This window comes from Callospermophilus lateralis, chromosome 4 (assembly GCF_048772815.1).
Source record: "Callospermophilus lateralis isolate mCalLat2 chromosome 4, mCalLat2.hap1, whole genome shotgun sequence".
NCBI lineage: Eukaryota > Metazoa > Chordata > Mammalia > Rodentia > Sciuridae > Callospermophilus > Callospermophilus lateralis.
In genome coordinates, this window is record NC_135308.1 from 110,983,006 (window position 1) to 110,992,173 (window position 9,168).

General features: G+C 38.9%; 1 long non-coding RNA gene across 1 annotated transcript; it reads left to right on the forward strand.

Moving 5' to 3' along the window:
* The first annotated feature begins 4,495 nt into the window (after nucleotides 1-4,495).
* Nucleotides 4,496-8,869, forward strand: LOC143397054 (uncharacterized). Its single transcript, XR_013091134.1, has 3 exons — nucleotides 4,496-4,525; nucleotides 6,714-6,814; nucleotides 7,826-8,869. It is a non-coding gene; the product is annotated as an uncharacterized LOC143397054 (long non-coding RNA).
* Nucleotides 8,870-9,168: the final 299 nt, after the last annotated feature.

Consider the following 9,168-nt stretch of genomic DNA (forward strand, 5'->3'; position numbering starts at 1 on the left):
TGTGGAGCCTTCTCTCATTTGTAGTCTTCAAAAACATCAGACTATCTGAACAGACATTCTCCAAACAAAACATAACAACAGGCAACAGATACATGAAAAGGTGCTCAATGTTGTTAATTATCGGGAAATGCAAATTAAAACTTCTTTGAGATACCACCTCATATCTATTTTAATGGCTATTACGAGGAAAACAGAGATAACAAATAGTTGGAGAGGTTGGGGAGAAAAGGGAAACCTGATATGCTATTGGTGGGAATATAGATTTGTACAGCTATCATAGAAAACAATATGGAGGTTCTAATGAGATTGAAAATTGTATTACCAGAAGACCCAGCAATCCCTCTGCTAAGAATGTACTCATAGGAAATGAAATCACCATCTTGCAGAGATAGCACACTCAACAAAATGAACAATAATTCCAATTTTCATCTGATACCCATTCCGTACTCAAATTGTCCCCATGCCTATTTATTTATAGTTGGTTCATCTTAAACAGGATCTAAACAAGGACCAAACATTGTATTTGATTTCATGTCTCTTAAATCTCTTTTAATTAGTAACTGTTTCTCTATTTCTTCCTTTGTAGCATTTAAATGTGTCTTGATGCTTCATGATACTGGTGTGTTTCGGTTCACTGCAATTAACACATTTTGATTTCCTGTTGGCCAGGGGGAGTCCCTTTGACTTGGCTTCTATTTTGCTTTGAGAACCTACGAGTTTGAAAGCTTTCTTTCAAAAGGATGCCCCAGACTCATCTTGATGTGTTTCTTTCCCTAACTTGGAATGAGTCATTTATTCAAGAAATCCTTTTCTTTTTGGTGGGAAATGGTATGTCGATACCACAATTGGATGCTAGAAGTATTCACTACTGTTGTAATATACTTGAAAATTTATTTTATAACCTGTTCAGTAAGGTAGCAAATAGAAATATCTGGATGTTCCATTTCTAATTCAGCCCAATTTGACATACTGTAGTACAGTTTATATGAACAGAGGCCATCAACATGGAGTTCCTCAGTGACCAGAGATCTTTAAGATGATTACCACTATGTTACACTGGAGACGAAGTTCTAAGAAGTCAGGCTCTAGTCATGGCCAACTTGAGATGATACTGAAGTAGTCATTATTCTTTTGTCACTTCCCAGCTTCTTTATCTCTGCCCTTGCTCTTTTTCTGATCCTTTATCTTTTTTTTTTTCTGGGTATTTTCACTATGTGTGTGTGTGTGTTTGTGTGTGTATGTATTTGTGTGTGTGTGTATTTGTGTGTGTGTGTGTGTGTGTATGTTTAATTTTATTTCACTTAGGAAAGAAGCTCCTTCACATTTGTGTTATTTGTGACTATCTTCTGAGGGAAATAGTGCATTATAGGGGAAAAGAGCAAGAGCTTCTTAGGCAAACGAAACTATATTCAATTCTAGCTCTGCTTGTTGCATTTTATAAAAATGATGCCTTCACAGAGATTGTTGAACCCCAAATAATGTGACATTAATGGAGAACTTTAAGGTATTTCAAGAAAGGTATTTTTGGGTTGAGGATATTTTCCATACATTTCTCAAATTCTACCTTTTAATCATTTAATTCTATGTTTGATAAGAAAATAAGAAGTCTTTTTAAAGTTTTGCCCCATGAAAGTAAAACTATGTCCCCCTTTTGTAAGGTATTAAAAACAAAACAATACCTTTTATATCTGTCCTGGAGTAAAATGGCATTAAATATTTTTTTTCAGAAAGACTTTCAGAAGATGGAAAACTATATTTCCATATCTCCAAGGGTTAAAGCAGAGAGGACTTTTTTTTTCCACCAAAGTAAATATGTAAGTACAGCCATATTTGCATAAGCTGTATTTTAAAATTATGCTTAAAATTGCCTCATATATTCTGAATATGGCAAGTGGAAGGCAAGGAGGTCACCTGTACAGCTGGTGCAGGTAACAGAATTCCCATCAGGCACATTTCTAAGCTCCAAAGTAATGTGACAAACAGAACTCTCCATCTGTTGGGAGCCCATTGAGATGGGCACCAGCTTTACCATGGGCATGTTCTTGAGCATAACCATTTATATTAAGTACCTTTAATTCCATTTACTTTCCACATAATTAACAGTCACAATATGAACTGTACAGGAGTAAGTGTCCTGGCATACACATATAATCATTCAGTCTTAATGATACTACATGAAGAAAAAAGTGGAAATGTGTTTGAACATAAGACACTTTACAAATCATGTATTATTGAAAACTGCTTAATAAAAGCTTCATGGTCATTAATTCATGATATTCAAAATGGCTGCAAATAGCTACATGAAGACTATTTGGGATAAGAAAATGTAATAAACCACTTCATTTTAAACACTTTGGGTCATTAAAAAACCATAGGTAATTAAACAAAAAGATTATTTTCAGCAAATTATTACATGCAACATATAACTGATAATAGGGTGATAGGATAGGTTAGGTCTTTGCATCCACTACTAATAACTGGCCCTTAGCATCAATATTGTCACCTAATTCCAGTATCCCTCACCGGGAGCAGCTGAGTTCTCAATCAAGATATGTCCTTCATGAGGTGTGTCTCAAGTAATTTGTTATTAACTATTATCAGTTACTAAAGTTTTAAAATGAATTGCTTGTTAGGTATTAGAGCAAACTCAAAATGATCTAATGAGGTCATTCAAGGACATGGGTCTCCGGCATTTCTGTGAGCTTCCAAATATGACAGTGAACTGAGCAGGGGAAATTGTCCCCACCTGAAGCATGTTTCATCTGTGCCAAAGCCCTTACAAATAGTGCTATACATGAATACCATCCATCCTGGATGGTACAGAGAGTATAATAAGGATAGTAATTGCCAATGTGATAAGAGAAGGTTGGTTATGGTGCTGTATCCCTCAGGGGCTGGGCTGAGAGAATCCCCTCTGCTTCTCACTTAGTTCTCCATGGGATTGAATGATGCTTACTGTTTCTAGAGGGCAGCATCTTTGTAATTGTTTGCTAATTAAACATTCTATAACACTTGTATGAAGAATTCTCCCAAAGGAGAGCACCTACTTGCCCAGGAATGTTTATCTTCCTGAATCATTGAGTAAGAATCCAAGGAACGTGAAGTGTGACATCATCACAAAAGAATGAAACAGTGAAAGTTTTAATGGACTCTCGGTTGAGCTCTTTTTATGATCCTTAATATCACATATTCATTAAGTGCTATAAATTTGCATTTATCATTACAACAGTCATCTGAAGTAAGTATTACTATCTCCATTTTATAGATGGGCCTCAGGGCATTAAGAACCTTGCTTAGGGTACTGGTTAGTAAGTGACAGAGTAGGTTCAAACCTATTAATCATCTTTCCATAGCCATGACAAAATACAGGAGGGAAATAAAAGAAGAAAAGTTTATTTTGGCTCACACTTTCAGAGGTTTCAATCCATCGTCACTTGGCTCTCTTGTTACTGAGCCTGTGGTGAGGCAGAGCATCATGGTGTGGAGCATGGAGTGTAGCAAAGCTGCTTACCTCATGGTGGTGGGGAATCAGAGAGAGAGAGAGAGAGAGAGAGAGAGAGAGAGAGAGAGAGGCCCAGGACAACACATACCCTTCAAGCATGTACTGCCAGTGACCTACTTCCTTCAGTTAGGTCTTACCTCCTAAAAGTTCCAGCACCCAATAGCACCATCAGCTGGGGAACATCTTCAATGCATGAGCCTTTGGAAGACATTCCAGATCTAAGCTGAAGCATGTCTTTGTGACACTCATTGCTATAGTCATGTCTACTATGCTGTATTATTGCAAAGTAAGGGGTGGTGTCCAAAATTCCATGAGTGTACCAGTTAAGAGATATGATACAATTTGGTATTCTATACTAATATTGACTTATACTTTAATGGATTATTACAGATTACAGAACTTCATATATGGTATCTGACTGAGTATTAAAACAGCTGGATAAAACATCCTCTACAGATAAGACTCTCTCTTCTGTGTGTGTGTGTGTGTGTGTGTGTGTGTGTGAGAGAGAGAGAGAGAGAGAGAGAGAGAGAGAGAGAGAGAGAAAGATTTCTATTCTTTTTTACTTACTGTGAAAATAACAACATGAGAAAAATGTGGAGGTTATAAACTGTAATCTCAGTGACTTTGGAGGCTTGAGGCAGGAGAATCTCAAGTTTGAGGCAAGCCTGGGCAACTTAGTGAGACCTTGTTTCAAAATAAACAAACAAAAAGATGTTAGCTTAGTGGTAAAGTGCTCCTGAGTTTAATCCTCAGTCCAGAAAAAGAAAAAGTGAAAGTTATAAATATCTTCCATTAGATTGACCTAAAAATAGATGGTCAATGTTATTAATAAGAAATAGAGCCCAACCCTGATTCTTTAGGCATGACCTGGTTCTTGGCTTCTTTTTCATTCTTGATTGATTGTGTGTCCCTTAAGAGCCAGACTTGTGCTCTAGTTGGTCTGAATCCAGCATCTGTGAACTTTATCCCTAGATTATATTACTCTTGACCTGTGAGCAAAAGGCAACACTGGACTCTGCTGTAAGTACATGGGGCTGAAAGAGGTAGAGGAATGATAGTCAGGAACTTTACAAAGTATTCCGTCTTCCAAAAACATTAATTAGGCTCTGAATATACTGGACATTTTGGGGGAATAAGAGATAAATCATAAGTTTGACCTTCAACCATCAAGTTGAAGAGGTGTCATGTGTGAAATACTCCATAATAATGTGAAACAGCCCACGTGTCCAGCTTTCCCCGTCCATGCTGGTGACAGCTGAGGTCAGGTGTGAGCCAGAGTGACTGGGTGCCCAGAAGAACTGCTTCATTTTCCTTTGTCTGAAGGGGAAACAGAATGGCAGCTGGGAGGGGAGACAGGCCTTCTTAGAGAGGGCAGATCATGGAGTGTTACACTTGACCCCAGTCTCCCTCCCTTTCTCCCTTTTGTGGGGAGTATAGGAGATACTTGACCTGTGTTCTCTGCAATCTTTACCACCTCCAAGGGTTCCAGGAGAGGCCCTTGAAGGGTAAGACTAGAGCTGCCTGCTTCTTGTCAGGAGCTTCCATTAATATTGGGGGCTACAGGTGTGCTATACAATAGCTGGATGTGAAAGAGCCATGGAGCAGGGGTGCTAAGAGAGATGGAGAGGGTGACTGGCTCCTGCCACATGGTGTGGCAAGGATACTTGAGTTTTTCTGTGGGCCCAGAACCCAGCTGTAGCAGTTAGTGGGAGCAGTGACTAGTTTCAGAGCCTGCTCCTTCTCCCAGGGTATGGAGTCCAAGGAAATGAGGAGAAGAAAGCTGGGAATGAGATTTGGATGACATTGACTAATACACGGCACTCATTTCTAAATTTGATTTTAAAACACTGCTGGCCTGGGTCAAGTTTGGTGGATTTGACTATATTTAGGTGTCCTACTGTCAAGTGGGAGTGGGAGTGTGTCAAAGAAAGTCTGTGCAGTCATAAAAATGAAGGGAGTTTCATGTTTTCACATAGCTGATTCGTGATTGTCCAATTCGTAACCTTTACACTTGGATTTGTTAAATCTACAATGAGGCAGTTATTGAAAGCCATGCTTGTTGAAAAGAACATGCCTTTGTAAATTCCAAAAGCTTCCCTTTGAATCACCATAACCTAGTTTGGGAGGACTGAGCCTAGAGCTGTATTATAAGTGTCCTAGAGCACAGTGGTTAAGAAGCACAGCCTTCCAGCAAGAAGGAGAAGCATGCAGGAGAGGAAGAGAAAGGCAAAGGACTTGACCTGAAGGTCTTGTCCGCCTTCTTCTGTTGTGATTGAGAGTCTCCACTAGGAATGGATGGTAGAAATAATCAGAGGACATTATGGGAATCTTCAACAGGAACCTTTTACCATTACTGAGAATTGGGCTCCAGAGGGAGATGAAATCATATTTAGAAAACAAGGAAACTTTTTTCTTTGCATATCTGAGTCATACCGTGGTAGATGTCATACTGCTTATAGGATTTGGTGGCCCTCACAGTGGGAGGATTCAACATCCATACTCTACTGAACTCAGGCCTGATTATGTCACTGGCTTTGGCAAAGGAAATAGAAGAGAGAGCAGGAATGGAGCACATCTTTTCTAGGAGGGAATGTTAAGAAATGTGACTGGTTTTGCTTTTTGTTTTTACCTTTACCTCTTACAGCCACCAAAGCATGCGTTGAGACAGAGATTACATCAACATGGGCTTTTAAGGGACTATGGCGGGCATGTCAGTTTATAATAGGGGAGAAGTACACTTCCTTCTTAAAAGCCAATTTACTGCAGCAAACACTACCCTTTTCTGACCAATAAACAGTGTGAAAATTTCACCCCTGCTCCATAGTCTATATAACACCAGTAGTAACAATTATCCTTGACTTGATTAATTTTCAGTTGGATTAAATTTCAATCTGAGGAAGGAACATGCCGCCAGGGTTTCTGCAACTATCGAAGGACTTACTCAGTAACTCTTTAAATGAGACTTATTACTTTCCACTCGTATTATAGTTATTGATGAACTATTTAAACTCCTCTACTAGGCAGAAGAGTCTTTGAGCACATGAACAGCTCTGTCTCATTTTTGAATGAATTCTCACTCGTATAAGGTTTTATAACTAATAGTAGCAACCATTGGTAGAAGCTTGGTTAGTCTGAAACCATTGAAAACAAGCACAATAGATGTCACAATTTCCTAAAATAAAAACAAATTACTCTTTTTGTTTTACAGAGATATCTGTCGCTTAAGAGACAGCCTTTCTGAGGGGACCTGTCAAATGGAAGATTTTGCATTGGTAAACTCTTCAGATAGGGGAAAAAACAAAGAAAATGGTAATATTACTATTATTAGCTAATATTTATTTAATATCTGCCATGGGCCAAATACTGTTCCAAGCCTTTTACATTTACAACTTTGAAATAATCATACAATTAAGATACAACCATACAAATAAGATACTACTATGATTCCCAATTTCCAGATAAAAGTAGACACACAGAGTCACTAAATAATTGGCTCAAGATCATGTAGTAAAGCAGTAGATTCAGGATTCATACCCAGTCTACTTCCAGATAGCTTGCTTTTAACCACTATGCTGGACCTCTTAGAATGTAGTAGAAATGTTTTTGAGGCCTTTCCAGCTCTTCTTAGCTGATGTAGTGAGTTTGATGAAAGTGAAGATTTTCTAAAGAGAAAGTCTATGGAGAACTTGCTAATAGATGGCCCAAAGACCACTCATAAATTACTTTCATATTGTATATTAGAAAAGACAAGATTGACAAGAAAAGGGATTGGCACAGGAAAATTTTTTTTGAGAGCTATCAGAGTGCTCTATATTTTTTCTCCCCTTTTCTCCTGTTTCAAGTCAGGTGAAGTATTCAGGAGAATTTCACAAAGGAGCTATATGTTCCCCTGAATTTGTGAAATGGATGCCTGGCTCTTTGTCAAAGGAGAGTATTATGGTCACCCCAAAACTCATGTGTTAGAAAATAAAAGGTTTAGAAAGGAAATGACTGCGTTTTGAGAGCCTTAATCTAATCAGTACATTAATCCCATCATAGGGATTAGCTGGGTGGTAACTGCAAGCAAGAAGGGTGTGGCTGGAAGAGGTGGGTCGGGGGTGTGTATGTGCCTTTGTAGTATATAGTTTGCTCATGGTGAGGGGAGTCTGTTTCTCTCTGCTTCCTAGTAATGTCCTGAGCTGCTTTCCTCCAACACACCCTTCACCATGATGTTTCCCCCTACTTTTCAGATCCTGAGGATTGGAGCCAGCCATCTATGGACTGAGACCTCTGCAATATTGAGCCCCCAAATAAATCTTTCCTCTATGTTGTTCTTGTCAGGTACTTTGATCACAACAGTGAAAATGCTGACTAAAACAAAGAGGATGTGTGGCGGTGCTACTGACCCCAGAGGAAGGAAAAAGGACCACAACGGAGGCAGTCTGTATTTGACAACAGAGTATCGCATGGGCAGGAGGGGACACTGCAAAAGGTGGCAGTGGGGTTACTGCCTAAGAAAATGAGATCTCTCTAACAGGAAGAGTCTCTGTAGGGCCTGCTTTTATAAACTGCAGCTGGGGTGAAAGGAGCAGAAGACCCTAAAAGTGCACCCCCAAAGAGAAATCCTATGGTATACTCCCACCCTTCACAGAGATCCAAACTCCAGAGACAGGAGCATTACTCAGTATAAGCCCCTTTCTCCCTTTTTACCTCTTGGGTATCTCCCTGCCTGGTGAGGACATGAAACAACGAGGGCAAAGACAAGACCCCATCTCCTTATCCCTAAGGAAGGTCTCCAGTGGGAAGAATAGATTACTATTTACTGAGATGGAGAATGCTAAGGAATATGTTTTATTTTGGGGAGGAAGAATCAAGAGGAGTCAAGAGTTTAGTTTTGCATATGAAAGTACAAGACTCAATGCTATAAGCAATACCAGAGAGTATAAGTAATAGCATAGAGTAATATTCAGAAAACTCTAGTGTTGTAATGGTGATATGTAAAGCAATTTTATCTCATGTGGGGATTGAAAACTAAAACTACTAAAACCAGCTATAGGTATATAAATTGTTAAGTTATGCAAATTACAAAAAGATGATGTTATGGTCTGACTGTGTACCCCAAAAGTTGGGAGTGTGGTCCTCAGTGTGGTGATATTAAGAGGTGGTGGGACCTTGAAGATGTAGACCAAGTGTGAGGTCATTACTGGCCCCTCTCAGTGCTGTGTCTTCCTGTCTTCCATGTGATTGCTCTCTCTCACATGGAGCTCCCACCTTGATGCTGTCTTACATGAGGTGGTACAGCCAGGAGAGTCCTCATCAGAGCCTCAGGATATTTGGAATTTCAGTCAACAAAATTGTGAGCTCAATAAACTTCTTTATAGAATTATCTAGCCTCAGGTATTTCACTATCGTAAAATAAAATGAACTAATGTATGTACAAATTTTGACATCAAAATAATAAAATGTGTATGGAGGAAGTAAAAGTGTAGGGTTTTTGCTATGTGACTAGAGTTAAGCTGTTATCAGCTTAAAATAGGCTGTTATAAAAATAAGAAGTTTTATGTAAACCTAACGATAATAACAAAGCAAAAACCTATAGTTTTCTTCAAAGCATGCTACAGAAAACCATCAAATCATAAAGGAGAGAGCACAGAGGAAGGAAGAAATAAACAAAGTATGAACAA